General features: G+C 42.7%; 1 pseudogene; it reads left to right on the top strand.

Annotated features, from left to right (window-relative positions):
- Positions 1-14,713: 14,713 nt before the first annotated feature.
- LOC102943221 lies at positions 14,714-16,005 on the top strand (annotated as a pseudogene).
- The last annotated feature ends 415 nt before the right edge of the window (positions 16,006-16,420 follow it).

The raw sequence follows: 16,420 nt of genomic DNA, 5'->3' as shown, positions 1-16,420 counted from the left end.
TTTACCCTTCCCTTTATATTTATGACAGGCTCCATTGAACTCAGCAGGCCCATTGGGTAGAAGAGACGCTGCCCAGGCATCCTGGGAAAAACATAGGACATATGGCAGCACGTTTCCTGATAGGGCCAGGTATCAAGATGGAATGTGCTGTTGATTGATGTGCCCTACTGTGAGTTAGTGCCCTGCACCTTCCTTCATACAGGCATTCCGCACTATTCCAATCAGTGTCTCAGGCTTCCCATTGATGGCTGTTCTTGATTTCACTGCCATATCCCCCCGTGCCCACTGCCTTCTAAGTGTTGCAAAAGCAACACTTAATAGTAGGCCAAGTGTCATGATAATTCATAGCAATATCGAATATCCTGCTCAATGAAATATAGTCCATCATTTTGGCCACCACCCTGGCACTGCTCCTCCTTCTTTGACATGGCTAGAATTCTTTCAGCATTGTTCTGAAACGCGTGCAATTGTCAGCAGTTGCAGGGAGCAGCTCTTGCAATTTTTGAGTGCTTTTGTCCATATTATAAGTCCTTTCAATGTCAATAGTAAAATTTGGTATCTTCCAAACCAACTCGACCACTTGTTGTGGGATGGGGTAGTACACACTGGTCCGGGTATTCACAACAATTTGTTCCAGTGACCCATTTGTGCACCATAGTCCTGGTAACAGCTTATAGGTGCGTGCAATTCGATTATGTGCTGTTGTGTTTCTTCCCTCTAGTGTTACATTGCAGGAGTGTTACATGCATTCCCAGGAGAACACTCCATATCCCATATACATCACATTTAAGTGTTCCCCCTTTGCAATAGGCCACACATTTTGTTTCTCTGACACCACTGAGGTGGGCCATATCCATATATTCCCCCCTGAATACACAGTTGTTTTATTCAATTATGGTCCAATTTATACCATTCCATCCTACCCACTGATTCTCCAAGGGTTCCCATCGAATCCCTCTCTTTTCCTGCACTCTCGTCAGGCTCATGGGGACTACTTTGGTTGCATTTCCCTCCCAGGGTATCACAGTGCTAGCCTTACAGGTTGGGGATGTTGTTTTCCATGTGGACGGGCATGTTTTTGCAAATGTTGATAGGTATGGGCTAGCTCCATGATTTAAAACTGATAGTCACTGTCCCAACTGTGCGTCCCTCATAACATTTATTAATATCATTACTTGAACATTCTGCATTCCCATACATACCTCTCCCCACATCAAACGTCTAAAACTATCTCCTGCCTATTTCACCAACTGTCCTGCCCAATCAGCAATCCGTAGATTCATTTTGCTACTTCCCACCCATCTGCAATTGCAGCTACTTGATGTACCATCAATTCATTAATTTCTTGTTGCAATTTCACATTGTGACTCATCAAATGCTTCATTGCCCAATTTTCCCCCAAGGTCCATGCTCCATTCCCTTGTTTATTGTTGACCATAATCCTCTTTTCTGTATGTCCTCTCACCCACCTATTAAATTATTGTTTCAACCATTCTATGGATGTGCTGCAGTTGGGATATAGCCGGCCCACCCACCACTCACTGGGACGGACTACCCATGTAACAGATCAAAAGGACACATTAAAGAGTGCCAGTTGCACCCACTTCCATAAAGGCTCCCTCAGGTCTGCCTGTCAGGGAATACTTTTAGCTCCGGGCTGTGTCCAGTTCAGGTCTGGATTTTTCAAGATGGGCATCTACACCATCTGTAGGGTTACATTTTGCAAACCAGTTAGATTTAATTTCCCTGTGTGTGCCCCTAGAGTGATTTTAGCTCCACACCAGCATTTCTGTTTATATTGATCCATGTTGTCCTCATCATTACATGTGGACAAATGACATTTACATCAGGGGACACCTCTTGGTTCCAACACCCCTGGTGTCTGGAATGTCAAATTTTGGTTCCCTTTTGATTGATACCACTGTAAGGAATACGAGTTAATCCAATACTCAACCTCATCATCACTGAGATGCCATGATGTCTCTGTGACACCTCCATTTATTATACCATTGCCTCCAGCCCGCCATGTAATATTTTCTGATAGATTTCCAATCTGCCAGAGTAAAGGCTCTTGATCCATTCCATATACAGGTTTCAGAGTAGCAGCTGTGTTAGTCTGTATTCGCAAAAAGAAAAGGAGTACTTGTGGCACCTTAGAGATTAACCAATTTATTTGAGCATAAGCTTTCATGAGCTACAGCTCACTTCGGATGCATACACAGTCTACTGACATTTCCATTCCCCCTCTACACTCTCCCTTAACCCATCTGTCCATATTGCTGGAATTGATTCCAATTCCTCTTCCCACTTTATTAATTCACAGGTGGGTATTCGGTGAGTGGTTACACATGTGTCCTGGATTATTAAACATAATCCCATCCACAGGTACCTGTGACTGGTTTCGTCACAGAGATCCCCTTGAGACTGTCACCTGATGTGCTGAGATTACCTCTGAGCCTGTTTTCCCTGCCAGCTTGGGACTCAGAACCCTGCCTTGTTGAGCCAGACATGCTAGCCTGCTGCAACACAGACCCAGCTCTGGTTCATGTCCCCAAAGCTGCAGACTTTAACCAAAAACTGCTCAGCAGATCATCTATCTCCAGCCCCCAGTTCCCAATGGTATCCAAACCCCAAATAAATTTGTTTTACTCTGTATAAAGTCCTATCTCTTGGGATCTTCTAATACCTCACCCACCTCCTTCTCAATCTCTGTCCAGGTTGACCCCTGTACCTGGTATGGGACCTGATTCCTCCATATCCACCTGTTTAAAAAATCAGTTACCCCAGTTTTCGAGAACCCCCAACTCCCTTCATGAGAGCCCACCATACCCACATCAAACAGCTGTGCAGACAGTTGATGCAGGGGACTTACCTGGCTGCTACTGTATTACTTACCATCCAGGGAAGTGTATCCGAGTCATGGCACCAAGATGTTGGCAGAGGTCCAGCTCCCTCCTCCCTCTCAGTTCCCAAACACAGTTGGCTGGAAAAGAACACTCCAGAGTCCAGTCTGCAGGCAATTCGATGGGTTTATTGGGGATAAACAAGCAAGCTTATTCCAAAGCCCTCCACACCAGTCAGGTTTATCTCTATATGCCGATAGAAGGAGGGAGGGTGCAGCCTTGTGCTTTCACTTACATTCTCTTGCTTGCCTATTCAGCCTGTTTAAACTAAAAGCATGCTCAGAAGCAAGATTATTATTGTTTAGTTTCTACCCTATTTTTACTTCACATTCTCCTAACAAAGTTGAAGCCTGATCTCTTTGATCTCTGTCCTTGCCTTGAACCACACTATCATCCCACTGGTAGTTCCTTATCTCTTCCCGTGCCAGCCTACTACTGACAGAATGCACTCCCTGTCCCAGTTAAGAAAGACACCACCCTCTCCTTCTGGTTTGACAGAGAGAATTTCTTCTTTCACATTCTTCAAAAAAATGAACAGAGCTGGTTGAAAATGGGAATATTTTCATGAAAAAATCATGTATCTCTTTCTCATCAAAATTCACAACTTTTGCATCCAGCTCATTGAGTAGACAAAAAACATGACTGAGGGTATGTCTACATAGCCGATGTTAAAGTGCTGCCACGTCAGCGCTTTAACGTGGCTGTGTAGTCGCGGCTCCAGCGCTAGGAGAAAGCTCTTCCGATGTCTTAGGGGGCTTAGTCCTTCACCCACTCACTTCCCTGGTCCTTCTCGCATAAACAGAGAGTAACAATACCCGAAGTCCAAAGGTGCAAACAATTCGATGTTTATTGGGGTGAACTTCCAGCAAGCATGATTCCAGTTTCCTTCCTGAGTGTCCCCCTTCCCAGCTCTGATACCACAGAGCCTTACCTGTGTCCCTGTTCCCATTCCCGCCCTTACTTCCTGATTGACTGCAGACTATATAGTAAAACTTGAGTTCTGCTTAGCTATACCTTAACCAATCATTTTACTGAAATTTAACTAGCCAATCCTAACATATTGTAACATGATTAGCTAACCAATTATATCCCACCACCTTAATTAGTTTACACCCAGCAAAATTAATTATACAGCAGACAGAAACAATCACAGAACAAGACAGAGACCATGCAAATAAACAATAGCAAAGTGGGAACTATAATGACAAAACAATACAGAAGTGAGGATTTCACAACTACATCTATAAAGACATAAGGGTTTCCCAGCTGTGTCTATTGATAAGTGAGTTCTTACTGAACAGAAAACTGTCAAACTAAACTTCCTTTTACATCCCCTAGGCTCTTCCCTTTCTCTGGTGGCGATAGGCATTATCAGGCCAGGATTGTATTCCTAACAGCCCAATAGCACCTTATTTCAATGTGACTAGTTTGGAATGTGAGGATGTGACCGGTCGCTTCCCAGCTTATGGCTGCCTCTGCTGCTTAGCCAAGGGCCTTAGCCTAAGCCCAGGGCCTCAGACTGTCACAGTAAGAGAAGGACCTTACACCGGCAGACAGTGATTTTGATTCTCTCTTTTATACCTCTATAACTAGCTAAGTGATAAGAATACACCTAAATTAGAGTATAGGCCTTTACAGACAGGCCTGAATATCTATATCCTGACACAATATCTATATCCTGTAATAAAACCACCTCCACGAGGGGAATAGCTCCCAGCACTGTAGCACTATCTACACTGCCACTTTCCAGCCCTGAAACTTGCATCGCTTGGAGGGGAGCGAAGAAAGTTTCAGTGCTGTAAGTGGCAGTGTAGACAAGGCCTGAGCTACTGCCACCTCCTGTTTGGCAGGGCGGCCTGCCTACTAAGTGTCACTGTGCTGGACTCATTTTTTTAGGACAAGAATCATGATTACCTTTATGGTTATTAGTTCTGGTCAACATTTTCTCCATGTCTGTGGGAAAAAATCTGAAAGTGTTACATCAAGATAGAAAACTTCTGTGGGAAAATATGAATTTTGAAGAAAAACATTTCATGTTATTTTGTTGGGGGAGGAGATTTGACGTCTCAAGCTGAAATGAAAGTTTCTATTTCAAAATGTTGAATTAAAATGAAAACTTTCATTTTGAATTGACATCTTCACTTAACTTGAAAATAAAATGACTCATCTCAAGGCCATTTGAAATAAAAATATTCATTCCAAATGAATTTTTTCATTTGAAATGGACACTTAAGAGGAAATGTTTTGTTACAACCAAATTTCAAAATGAAGTGTGTAGACACTTCTGCATCCAGACCGTTTAGAGTTTTTCATCTCATGAAAATTTTGACATTTCATCTTTTGGGCCCCTCTTGGAATTAAAAGAAATGTCAAAAATAGTTGCTGGAGAAGATCTCGCTATACGGTACTATCTATATAATAAGTTTCTCCACTATCTCAGTCTATTTATTTCTTCTCTTTCCTATTATTTCCCCTTCTGTCTAATGAGAGTGTGGCTTGGCAGGACAAGACTGGACATTTTGCAGCACTGCTGTGAGCCTGTGAGCAGAAAGAGGCAGCTAAAAGCAACGCTCTAAACAGCCTGTCAAGTTTCCTTCCCCACTCTGAACTCTAGGGTACAGATGTGGGGACCTGCATGAAAACCTCCTAAGCTTACTTTTACCAGCTTAGGTTAAAACTTCCCCAAGGTACAAACTATTTTACCTTTTGCCCTTGGACTTTATCACTGCCATCACCAAACGTCTAACCGGTATTTTACTGGGAAAGAGCCCGTTTGGAAACGTCTTTCCCCCAAAAATCCTCCCTTACCTTTACACCCCCTTTCCTGGGGAAGGCTTGATAAAAATCCTCACCAATTTGCATAGGTGACCACAGACCCAAACCCTTGGATCTTAAGAACAATGAAAAAGCATTCAGATTCTTAAAAGAAGAATTTTAATTGAAGAAAAAGTAAAAAGAATCACCTCTGTAAAATCCAGATGGTAAATACCTTACAGGGTAATCCAATTCAAAACATAGAGAATCCCTCTAGGCAAAACCTTAAGTTACAAAAAGACACAAAAACAGGAATCTACATTCCATTCAGCGCAGCTTATTTTCTCAGCCATTTAAAGGAGTCAGAATCTAACGCATATCTAGCTAGATTACTTACTAAGTTCTAAGACTCCATTCCTGTTCTGTCCCCGGTAAAGGCATCACACAGACAGCCAGAGAGGCTTTGTTTTTCCCTCCACCCAGCTTTTGAAAGTATCTTGTCTCCTTATTGGTCATTTTGGTCAGGTGCCAGCGAGGTTGTCCTAGCTTCTTAACCCTTTAGAGGTGAAAGGGTTTTTCCTCTGGCCAGGAGGGATTTTAAAAGTGTTTACCCTTCCCTTTATATTTATGACACAGCTCAATGCTGGTTCAAGTTTGCCAGGTCTCTCAGTGGCTAATAAGACCATGTACTAAACACGTGTCTCTCCAGCCGTGAGGCTGCAAATGAGAGTCAATGCCAGAGACAGAAGCTGCATTTTCTATCTTTGCTGTTCTTTTCTCTCCCCTTTTGTGTGTGTGGTTCTCTTGTTTTGTCTTCTAGGATCAGAGTTTAACAACAGCAATGACAGCTCCAGCCCAGCTCTGCTAACTTCTTCTCCTTCACCCAAAAGAACAGTTATTGCCATCTTTAATGTCATCAGAAAGTCTGTCAAACAAGGGTGGGTTTTGTGTGTGTGTTCTTTCTAAAAACTCTCCCCAGCTAAAGAGGAGGGGACAAAAATGTTAAAATAAAAGCCTCATTTAATACCTTCCATTCCAAAAGCTTTATTTGTTTTTCCTTCTGTTCTGTATGTTTATTAAATGCAAAAAAAGGTGTTTAATGGTGTATCTGAGAGCACCAAGAAGGCTGAGCTCTCTGTATGCCAAATTCTGAAGCTTGTTTAACACTTTTTAATGTTGGATGTGACTGGGTTACCTTTAGTTGTTGTGACCATAAATTCCATTTAAATTAATAGAACCAACGTTGATGCCCAGGAGATCCTCTGAGATCTTCAAATAAAGGAAGTGGGTGAAGAACACTGCTCACTTCTTGTACTGCCATTGTCTGTGTCATGGGAACATAAGAATTGCCATATTGTCAGACTGGCCATCTAGTCTAGAATCCTCTTCCTGGCAGTGACCAGAACCAGTGGTTCAGAGGATGACTCAGTAACCCGACAGTACACAGATGTGGGGTAATCTGCCCCCATAGCAGAGTCACCAATTGTTAGAGATTGGTTTAACCCTTGAAGGAATATCCCTTCCAGAAATATTATCGTAAAGAATGATCGTAGAATCATAGGGCTGGAAGGGAGCTCCAGAGGTCATCTATTCCAGTCCCCTGCACTCAGGGCAGGACTAAGTATTATCTAGACAGGGGTGGGCAAACGTTTTGGCCAGAGGGCCACATCCGGGTATGGAAATTGTATGGCGGGCCATGAATGCTCACAAAATTGGGCATCGGGGTGCGGGAGGGGGGGAGGGCTCTGGCTGGGGGTGTGGGCTCTGTGGTGGGGTTGGGGATGATGTGTTGGGGGTGCAGGAGAGTTCTCTGGGCTGGGACCGAGGGGTTGGAAGGGCAGGAGCGGGATCAGGGCTGGCGCAGGGGGTTGGGGCATGGAAGGGGGCCAGGCATATAGGCTCCAGGCAGTGTTTACCTCAAGTAGCTTCCAGAAGCAGTGGCATGTCCCTTCGACGGCTACTACACAGAGGCATGGCCAGGCAGCTCTGCACGCTGCCGTGTCTGCAGGCGCTGGCCCTGCAGCTCCCATTGTCCGTGGTTCCCAGCCAATGGGAGCTGCAGGGGCTGCGCTTGGGGCAGGGGCAGCTTTCCCTATGCATAGGAGCCAGAGGGGGACATGCCGCTGCTCCCAGGAGCCACACGGAATGGGACAAGCCTCCAACCCCACTCCCCGGTGGGAGCTCGAGGGCCGGATTAAAACATCTGGAGGGCCAGATGCGGCTCTAGGGCCGTAGTTTGCCCACACCTGATCTAAACTGATTATCAGATGATAGCTCTGGCTAGTCTTCTTATGTAATTCTTTCCTGATTCTTCCTACAATTATGGTCTCTATGTCTCCCTTTGGCAAGGAGTCCCACAGTCTAATTACGTGTCTTATTTGTGCCATCTGCATACGCATTGAACACCCTCCCAACAGCGGTTCACCAAACAGCCACCCTCACCTTATGCAAAGCCTATAGAAAGAAAGAAAGGATAATTTGGTTGAATGGGCTTTTTCATTCATTATTATGTTAATGTGCAACTCTTGTTCTCTATAGACATTATACTGCATGCACTTGAGTGTTTAGACTCAATGGTCATATCCCTACAGCCTGTCTGCATTCAGAACTCCAATGGCGTCTAGCAGGACTTCCTCTTTTAGACTTCCAGAGGGACGGAGCACAGTCAAGATTCTGTATGATCCCAATCCTGCAGACAGATTCACATGCATTCTAGTGGTCTGTAGTGACACTTAATTGCAATACGATTATTCATATGTTCATCCTATTCCCTGGAGTAAGGATTGGACACTATAGGAATATTTATATGAGCATCTGAATTTTTACTAAGCCAATTAAATTGAAGAGTAAGGTCTACAAGATGATAATTAGGTCTGCAATTTTGCATGGCTCTGAACTCTGGGCACTGAGGAAGAGAAAGTAGGAAATCTTGAATAGAGTGGAAATGAGAATGTTAAGATGGGTGCTTGGAGTTACAAGGATGGACCATGTTCAGAAAAAATGAAGTAGGGCAAGTGTGAAGGTAGTACCAATTATAAAGAAGCTGAGGGAATCCAGGTTTAGATGGTTTGGCTATGCAAAAAGAAAATCAGGAGAATGTACAGGAAACAGGGAGTTAAACTGAGAAGTGCAGTGTAAAATAAGTGTTGGAAGACCCCAAATTAGTTGGATGGACGTCATAGTAAAGGATTTGGTTAGCTGCTGGGTTTCAGAAGAAATATGTTCAAGACAGACTAGAATGGATAGGAAGGACTTGAAGAGCCAACCCCATATAAATGGGAGTAAGGCTAGAAGAATTGAGTTGAGTAAGTGCAGCCAGGGGTTCAGACATTATTTTGCAAGATTGTCATTGTGGCAGATATGACAATATCCTGTAACATCCTGGACAAACCGTACTGGATTAAATTAGACCTTACTGAATTAAGTTTACCATCTTTGGAGTTCACTGTATTAAAAATGCAAATATTTATGTACTAGTGTAGGATTGCATGGAGTTTCTTAGGAGGAAATCATGAATAATACAATCTCTGGGAGATATGAGGAACTTCAAAGGACTACTGGGGACAATACATGTGATGTGGATGTCCTAGGATGTTTTGTCGGGGAAAAGAGATGTAAATGACCTGGATTCCCTTCTTCTGAAGCTGCATTGCGGGAGGAGATCGTCTGGCTGGTTACCTATTCAAGGTCACTTCAGTGGTGGAGTCATGTTCAACTTGCAGAAGAAGTGCTTTTATTGAATCTTCTTATATCTGGGGTCAAAGGAAGTAGAGTACGAGGCTGACCAAGAATGAGATTGGAAGATGCAATTTTGTGGGATTTAAGAAACCTTAATCCTCCCAAACTGACTCTTCTGGAAGGAAGAAGTCTTGCAAGGGACCATTACAATGGAAACCAATTTTACATGCCAGAGATTAAAGCACTTTTCCGAGAGATGGGAAACTAAACTTCAAATCTCTGCTCCACAACAGACAGAGGTGGGTCGTGAGTGAGTGTCTCCCACATTCCAGGTGAGTTCCCTAAACACTATGGTAAAGGTATTGGAAGTCACTAAGGTTCCCTCTGCCTCTTTATGAATTTAGCCTTTTTTTTTCTTTGCCTCAGATGAAACTATTAGGCAAGCTTGTTTCAAATTCTCCAATATATTGGGTCAATCAAAACTGCATTTTTCAGTGAATCAACTCTCTGAAAAATATTGCCCAGCTCTATACAATATAGCTCCTCCTCTGTATCATTGCTTATTCTTTCCTGCCATCTTATACAGTCCTTAACCTGTGTATCCATCTATTGGTGGTGTTTACGAATGGCTGGACAATTCCCATGCTTTCACCTCTGGTGCTCTCTTGTGGTATTATACATTATAGCTATCATCTCCACAGGAGTCTAGGATAAAATTCAATAAGGACAAATGCAAAGTTCTCAACAATCAATTGCACAACTACAAAATGGGAACTGACTGCTTAGGAAGGAGTACTGCAGAAAGAGATCTGGGGGTCACAGTGGATCACAAGCTAAATATGAGTTAAGAGTGTAACACAGTTGCAAAAAAAAGCAAACATAATTCTGGGATGTATGAGCAGGAGTGTTATAAGCAAGACACGAGAAGTAATTCTTCTGCTCCACTCCATGCTTATTAGGCCTCAACTGGAGGGTTGTGTCCAGTTCTGGGTGCCAAATTTCAGGTAAGATATGGACAAATTGGAGAAAGTCCAGAGAAGAGCAACAAAAATTATTAAAGGTCTAGAAAACATGATCTATGAAGGAAGATTGAAAAAATTGGGTGTGTTTAGTCTGGAGAAGAGAAGATTGAGAGGGGAATGACAACAGTATTCCAGTACATTAAAGTTTATTACAAGGAGGAGGGAGAAAAAATACTTTCCTTAACCTCTGAGGATAGGACAAGAAGCAATAGGTTTAAATTGCAGCAAGGGTAGTTTAGGTTGGACATTAGTAAAAACTTCCTAACTGTCAGGGTGGTTAAGCACTGGAATAAATTGCCTAGGGAGGTTGTGAAATCTCCATCACTGAAGATTTTTAAGAGCAGGTTAGACAAACACCTGTCAGGGATGGTCTAGATAATACTTGGTCCTGCCATGAGTGCAGGGGACTGGACTAAATGACCTCTTGAAGTCCCTTCCATTCTATGATTTGTACAATTCTATGATTTGCTATTTGGATATCTAACTCCTTAGGCTGCTTTGGAGAATCTGAGCCTAAAACATGCCTTTTTAATTGACTGTCCCTGAGATTGGAAACCTAAATCACTTGGGTCCTTTTGATAATCTAAGCCTCCGTGTCTTCATTCTTATGAACCATATGCTGTTGGCTAAGTGCTGACCCAGCACAGCTGACAGTGGTAGCTTAACACAAAGAGTGAACTTCAGGGATTTTGTCCCAGGGGGAACAATACAACGTTTAAACAGCTCTCCAGAAATCCTCTCTTAGTATTGGAGTCTGCTAAGGAAAGGGTCTTTGCTCCATTCCCACTGATAACCCTACACACCTCAGAAGGTCTCACTGCTCATCGTTAAATATAGATAGATAGATTAAGAAAACAAAAAGAGAAAGTCACAGGTCCGAATGATCTCACCATATTTAAGATCCACTGTTAAAAGACAGGTGAGTTGATTCATATTTTTATTAATCTTTTATTTTCCTTTTAATCCCAAAGGACCAGGTTCTGCCCCCATCATCGAGGGGTGGGTCTCTGTGCAGAGTCCCATTGATTTCGGCCAGACGTAGCAGTCCACTCACCCAGAGTCAGCAGCAGCACAGGGGCCATGGCTGGCAACTCAGCCATCTCTCTCTGTCTGCGTTTCTCAAGGCAGCACTGAGAAAACTGAGATCAGCTGGTGCATGATAGCAGTAGTTTCTACTTTTGGAGTCTGTGTGTTGGAGGGGTGAATAGATTAGGAGCAGGTCCTTCTCTGGAGAAGGAGGTTAGCTTTTGATTTCCCTGTGAACAGAATCTGGCCGTGTTAACATTCAGGGTCTAGTCCAAGGTCCATCTCTTTGCTCAGGCATTTGTCTGATTAGCTGATAATTGGAAAATGTTTTAGTTTCTCTCTGGGAGACATATGGGCTAAACATAGATTTGACATTGGACAGATCATTGGCTTCATTCCCATTTCCACTAAAAATCAATGTCAATTCCATGATGGCAGGAGAGATTCTCTTATGTATGAACAGTCTGATAGTCAGATGTGCAGGATCCTGAGTCGAAAGTCCCATTTGGTTAAATTTTCAGAGGAGCTTAAGTGATTTAGGAACAAAACTCCCATTAACTTTCAATCAGGCCCCTCTTTTTAAAATCATATCAGCATGCCTAGACAGCGTTTGCTGTGCACATTCATTTATTATGATCATTATTACTGTTCCTCAATATTACATAAGGGGAAGTTTTCCCAACATACACAAGTTTTCACAATATACAAGATCTTTAAGCATAAAAAAGGGAAAGCTATTGTCTAAAATTTATCCCCATGAGTCACCAGTAAATCCTGTCCTGAACCGACTCTGTGGGTTTGGGTAGTCAGGAGTTTTGTTAAACCCTCTGCAGAATTCCTACATTTTAGATGCTCAAATGCTCTCGCTTTCCATTGACTTTCCTTCATGTTCTTGCAGTGTCTAAGAGCTCCATCTGCAGGAAATCACTGACCATGACGTCTTGCAGTCGTAATGTGTCCTTCAGCTGCTCACTCATACCCTTAGGGATCGCTCTAAGTATTTCAATAATGGCTGGGATCATCTTTGTTCTCTTTTTCTATAATTGTTCTGCTTCATGGAAGTATTCTTCATACTCCGCTCTCTTTTCCTTCTTGTGTCTTTTCTGTGAGACTGTCTGCTGGTATGGTACTATCAACTAACATGTTGGGCCTGTTTTTCTGCACTGCTCGGTCTGACAATTGCCAGATCCCATAAAATCTTAAACCTCTTTGTTCTCTAGAGCACTTTCAATTTGGTGGTTGTAATAACACACAGTTTGTTTAAATCCCTACGTCCACAGAGACTTAAATGCAGGAACTTCGTGGCCTCCTGTCTCTCTTCTCTCCCAGCCAGGCACACTAGGTGCTCCACTGTCTCTTTCTTTTCAGAACACATTCTGCAGTTCGGGGAACAGTTTGGCTGGCCAATCTTACTTCTATGTAACTAAGCTTTAAGAACAGCTCTTGTACGCACCTATTGAGGATCTCTCTCTCTCTTTTCAGATATCCTTCTAGAAGCCTTGAGTTTATTCATCTGTCACTAATAGCTTTGATCTCTCTCCACCACTGTCTGTGCATTCCTTTCTGTGCAAAACTTTGGAGTCTTTCTGTGGGGATTTCCTTTCTACTTTCTTTCATGCTTTCTTGGGCTGTAATGCACTCTCAATCATTGCTTATCCCCACCACCAGATGATCTTTTACTCTATGTGACTTTTCATATATTTTGATGTTGTATTCTTCATTATCAATTCCTTCCTCCACAGATAGCAGACCTTTTCCTCCATCACACTGTTGGATGTCCTGTGCATGTCTTGACTGATATTCAGTACTCTATGCTACAACAGCAGATGTCATGTTTGGATGTCAAATTTTTACTTACGTCCCCGATTCCACTTGATCACCTCTGAAGTGTACCATGTTCCTGTTTATCCTGTGTCATTGCTTGCAACAAAATGTTTGCATGTGGTTCAACATGACTAATCTCCCTTTTCAGGCTTTCAATCTCCATTTGTGTAAATAATCCTCTTTGCAATTAAGCTCTTAATTGTCCACTGAGCCTATGCTCGGTCATTTCCTTCTCAGTGTTGTCATTCCTCTCCTTCAAGTCTTCGAGGATTCATGTCCTCCAGCCTCTTTCTTCTGGTTCTGCCAAAATCCAACCTTTGATCATTTCTTGGTTTGTGCGTTCTTTTGCTGAAAACTATCTCTGGTTTTCTTGGATTGTTTGGTCAGTTGCATGATATTAGCCTGTGGTTACCCACTTCCACACAACACACCTTGCCAGTGGAGAAGACTGTCATGAAGCTAAGCTCTTCTGAGGCTCTCTTTAAGATTTTGGTAATAATTATCAATTTGCCTGTATTCTCTGTATTTGATTGGGTTGTCAGCCTATACTATGCTGGGTCCCAAACCAGTAATTCTAGGTCTTGGGAGCTTATTTATTATTATTATTATTATTATTATTATTATTATTATTAATTAATTTATTATTTATTTTATTATTATAGAAATCTTAGATATTTTAATAGGGATGAATCCAATAATATACAAAATCATCTACAACAGTGGTTTTCAACCTGTCTAAGATTTCCAAAGGGGTCTGCACCTCCATTTGAAATTTTTTAGGAGTCCACAAATGAAAAAAGGTTGAAAACCACTGCTCAACAGAAATTGCAAAATGTAACAGACAAAGGGATATTTCTTATAGGATTGGCCAGATCCCCAGTGAGTGTGAATCAGCTGTAGCTCCATTGGAGTAAATGGTCCAGATCCCCAGCTGGAGTAAAAACAGCGGTATCTCTACTGATGTTAGAGGGACAGATTAAAGAGTTTTTAGGCCCGAGAGAAACAGCAAGTGAGTGAATGACTTTAGAGCCGGGTGGTTGGGGCCTTCACACCAGATGCAGGAGACCCAGTATACAGTCCCCTTTCTCCAATGCCTCTTTAATTATTGAAGCACAGTGGAGCAGATTCAACAGGAGAGAGACGAAGCAAGGCCCGGATCAGATTGTCCCATAGTCCCAGCTGGGCTGGGATTTTGTGAATACCTGTGGGGCCTGATTCTGGGATTTAAGTGCTTAAAGTGGCAGTTAGATTCCTAAATCCCATTGTGTATCTGGCCCATTTTGTCACCGTAAAACACAAATTCCAAAAAGCTTATTGCTGCCTCTTTCTCTAAATCTTGTCTAATTAAAGAAACATATATTATGGGATAGAATAGGGCTTCCTTTGCATTCATCCAACTGAACAGATTATCTCCACATGCTGTTTCAATTCACTTTTATGATATGTGTTAATTTTATTTATTTATTTTTTGGTCTTATAGGTCACAGTTTTCCCAAATAAATATAGATGGAAAATCAAACAACAGTGAGCGAATTTATTCTCCTGGAACTTTCCAGTGACCCAAAGATGAAGATTTTCCTCTTCATGGTTTCAGAGTAACAGCCGTGTTAGTCTGTATTCGCAAAAAGAAAAGGAGTACTTGTGGCACCTTAGAGACTAACCAATTTATTTGAGCATGAGCTTTTGTGAGCTACAGCTCACTTCATCGGATGCATACTGTGGAAACTGCAGAAGACATTATATGCACAGAGACCATGAAACAATAACTCCTCCCACCCCACTCTCCTGCTGGTAATAGCTTTAGATAAGCTGTTACCAGCAGGAGAGTGGGGTGGGAGGAGGTATTGTTTCATGGTCTCTGTGCATATAATGTCTTCTGCAGTTTCCACAGTATGCATCCGATGAAGTGAGCTGTAGCTCACGAAAACTCATGCTCAAATAAATTGGTTAGTCTCTAAGGTGCCACAAGTACTCCTCTTCATGGTGTTTTTAGTTATTTACCTAATCACTCGAGTTGATAACATAGCGATCATGGTGCTGATAAGAGGTGACCCTCACCTTCACACCCCCATGTACTTCTCCTCTTCCATTTATCCTTTGTTGCTATCTGCTTTTCCTCAGTCATGGTACCCAACATGCTCATGAACTTCGTAGTGGAGCACAAAACTATTTCCATCAATGGCTGCATTGCCCAGATGTTCTTCATCCTCCTCTCAGCTGGTGCTGAAGGTTTTATTCTCTCAGCCATGGTATATGACCGCTACACTGCCATCTGTAACCCATTGCATTACATGGAGACAATGAGCAAAGGGATCTGTGTTCATCCATGCCCTGCTTAACACAGTTTTTACCTTAAAGTTGCATTTCTGTGGGCCCAGTCAAATCCACCACTTCAGCTATTTGCTCCCATCTCTGTTACTACTGTCCTGCACTGAGACCCTCACCAATCAAGTGGTGCTTCTTATTTCTGTTGTGAAATTTGTATCAAGCTCCTTCCTCCTCATCCTGATCTCCTACATTCACATCATCACCACCATCCTGAGGATACGCTCTGTGGAGGGAAGGCATAAAGCCTTCTCCACTGCAGCTCCCACTTGATTGTGGTCGGTTTATGGTACCTGACAGATTCTTTCCAGTACATAAAACCCAGCTCAGTCTCCTCTGTGTCTCTGGATGAAATGTTCTCCATTCAGTACAGCATCTTGACCCCCATGTTAAACCCCATCATCTGCAGCCTGAAAAACGAGGTGAAAAGACCACTAGGGAAAGAGTTGGGGACAAGGATGTTTCTCAAGTAGTGTTGATGACCTTATTTAATTTAATTTTATTTATTTTTAAATAAAAAAGCATAGAACTGTGGATAACTAGTATTTGGGACATTCTCAGCTCAGGTAACGGACAGACACATTGGGACAAAACCTCAATTGGTCTAAATCAGTGTGGCTCCATTCAAGTCACTGGGCCAGATCCCCAAGAGTCAGTGAAGCATGAGTTGGTCGAGTTCAGGATCCTGACACAGGGAAGAAAGGTAAGCAGCAGAATACGGACCCTGGACTTCAGGAAAGCAGACTTCGACTCCCTCAGGGAACTGATGGGTAGGATCCCCTGGGGGAATAACATGAGGGGGAAAGGAGTCCAGGAGAGCTGGCTGTATTTCAAAGAATCCCAATTGAGGTTACAGGGACAAACCATCCCTATGTGTTGTAAGAATAG

Source organism: Chelonia mydas, chromosome 13, assembly GCF_015237465.2.
Source record: "Chelonia mydas isolate rCheMyd1 chromosome 13, rCheMyd1.pri.v2, whole genome shotgun sequence".
Classification (NCBI taxonomy): Eukaryota; Metazoa; Chordata; order Testudines; family Cheloniidae; genus Chelonia; species Chelonia mydas.
Note: the sequence above shows the minus strand (reverse complement) of the source record. Positions and strands in the feature narration are given on the sequence as shown.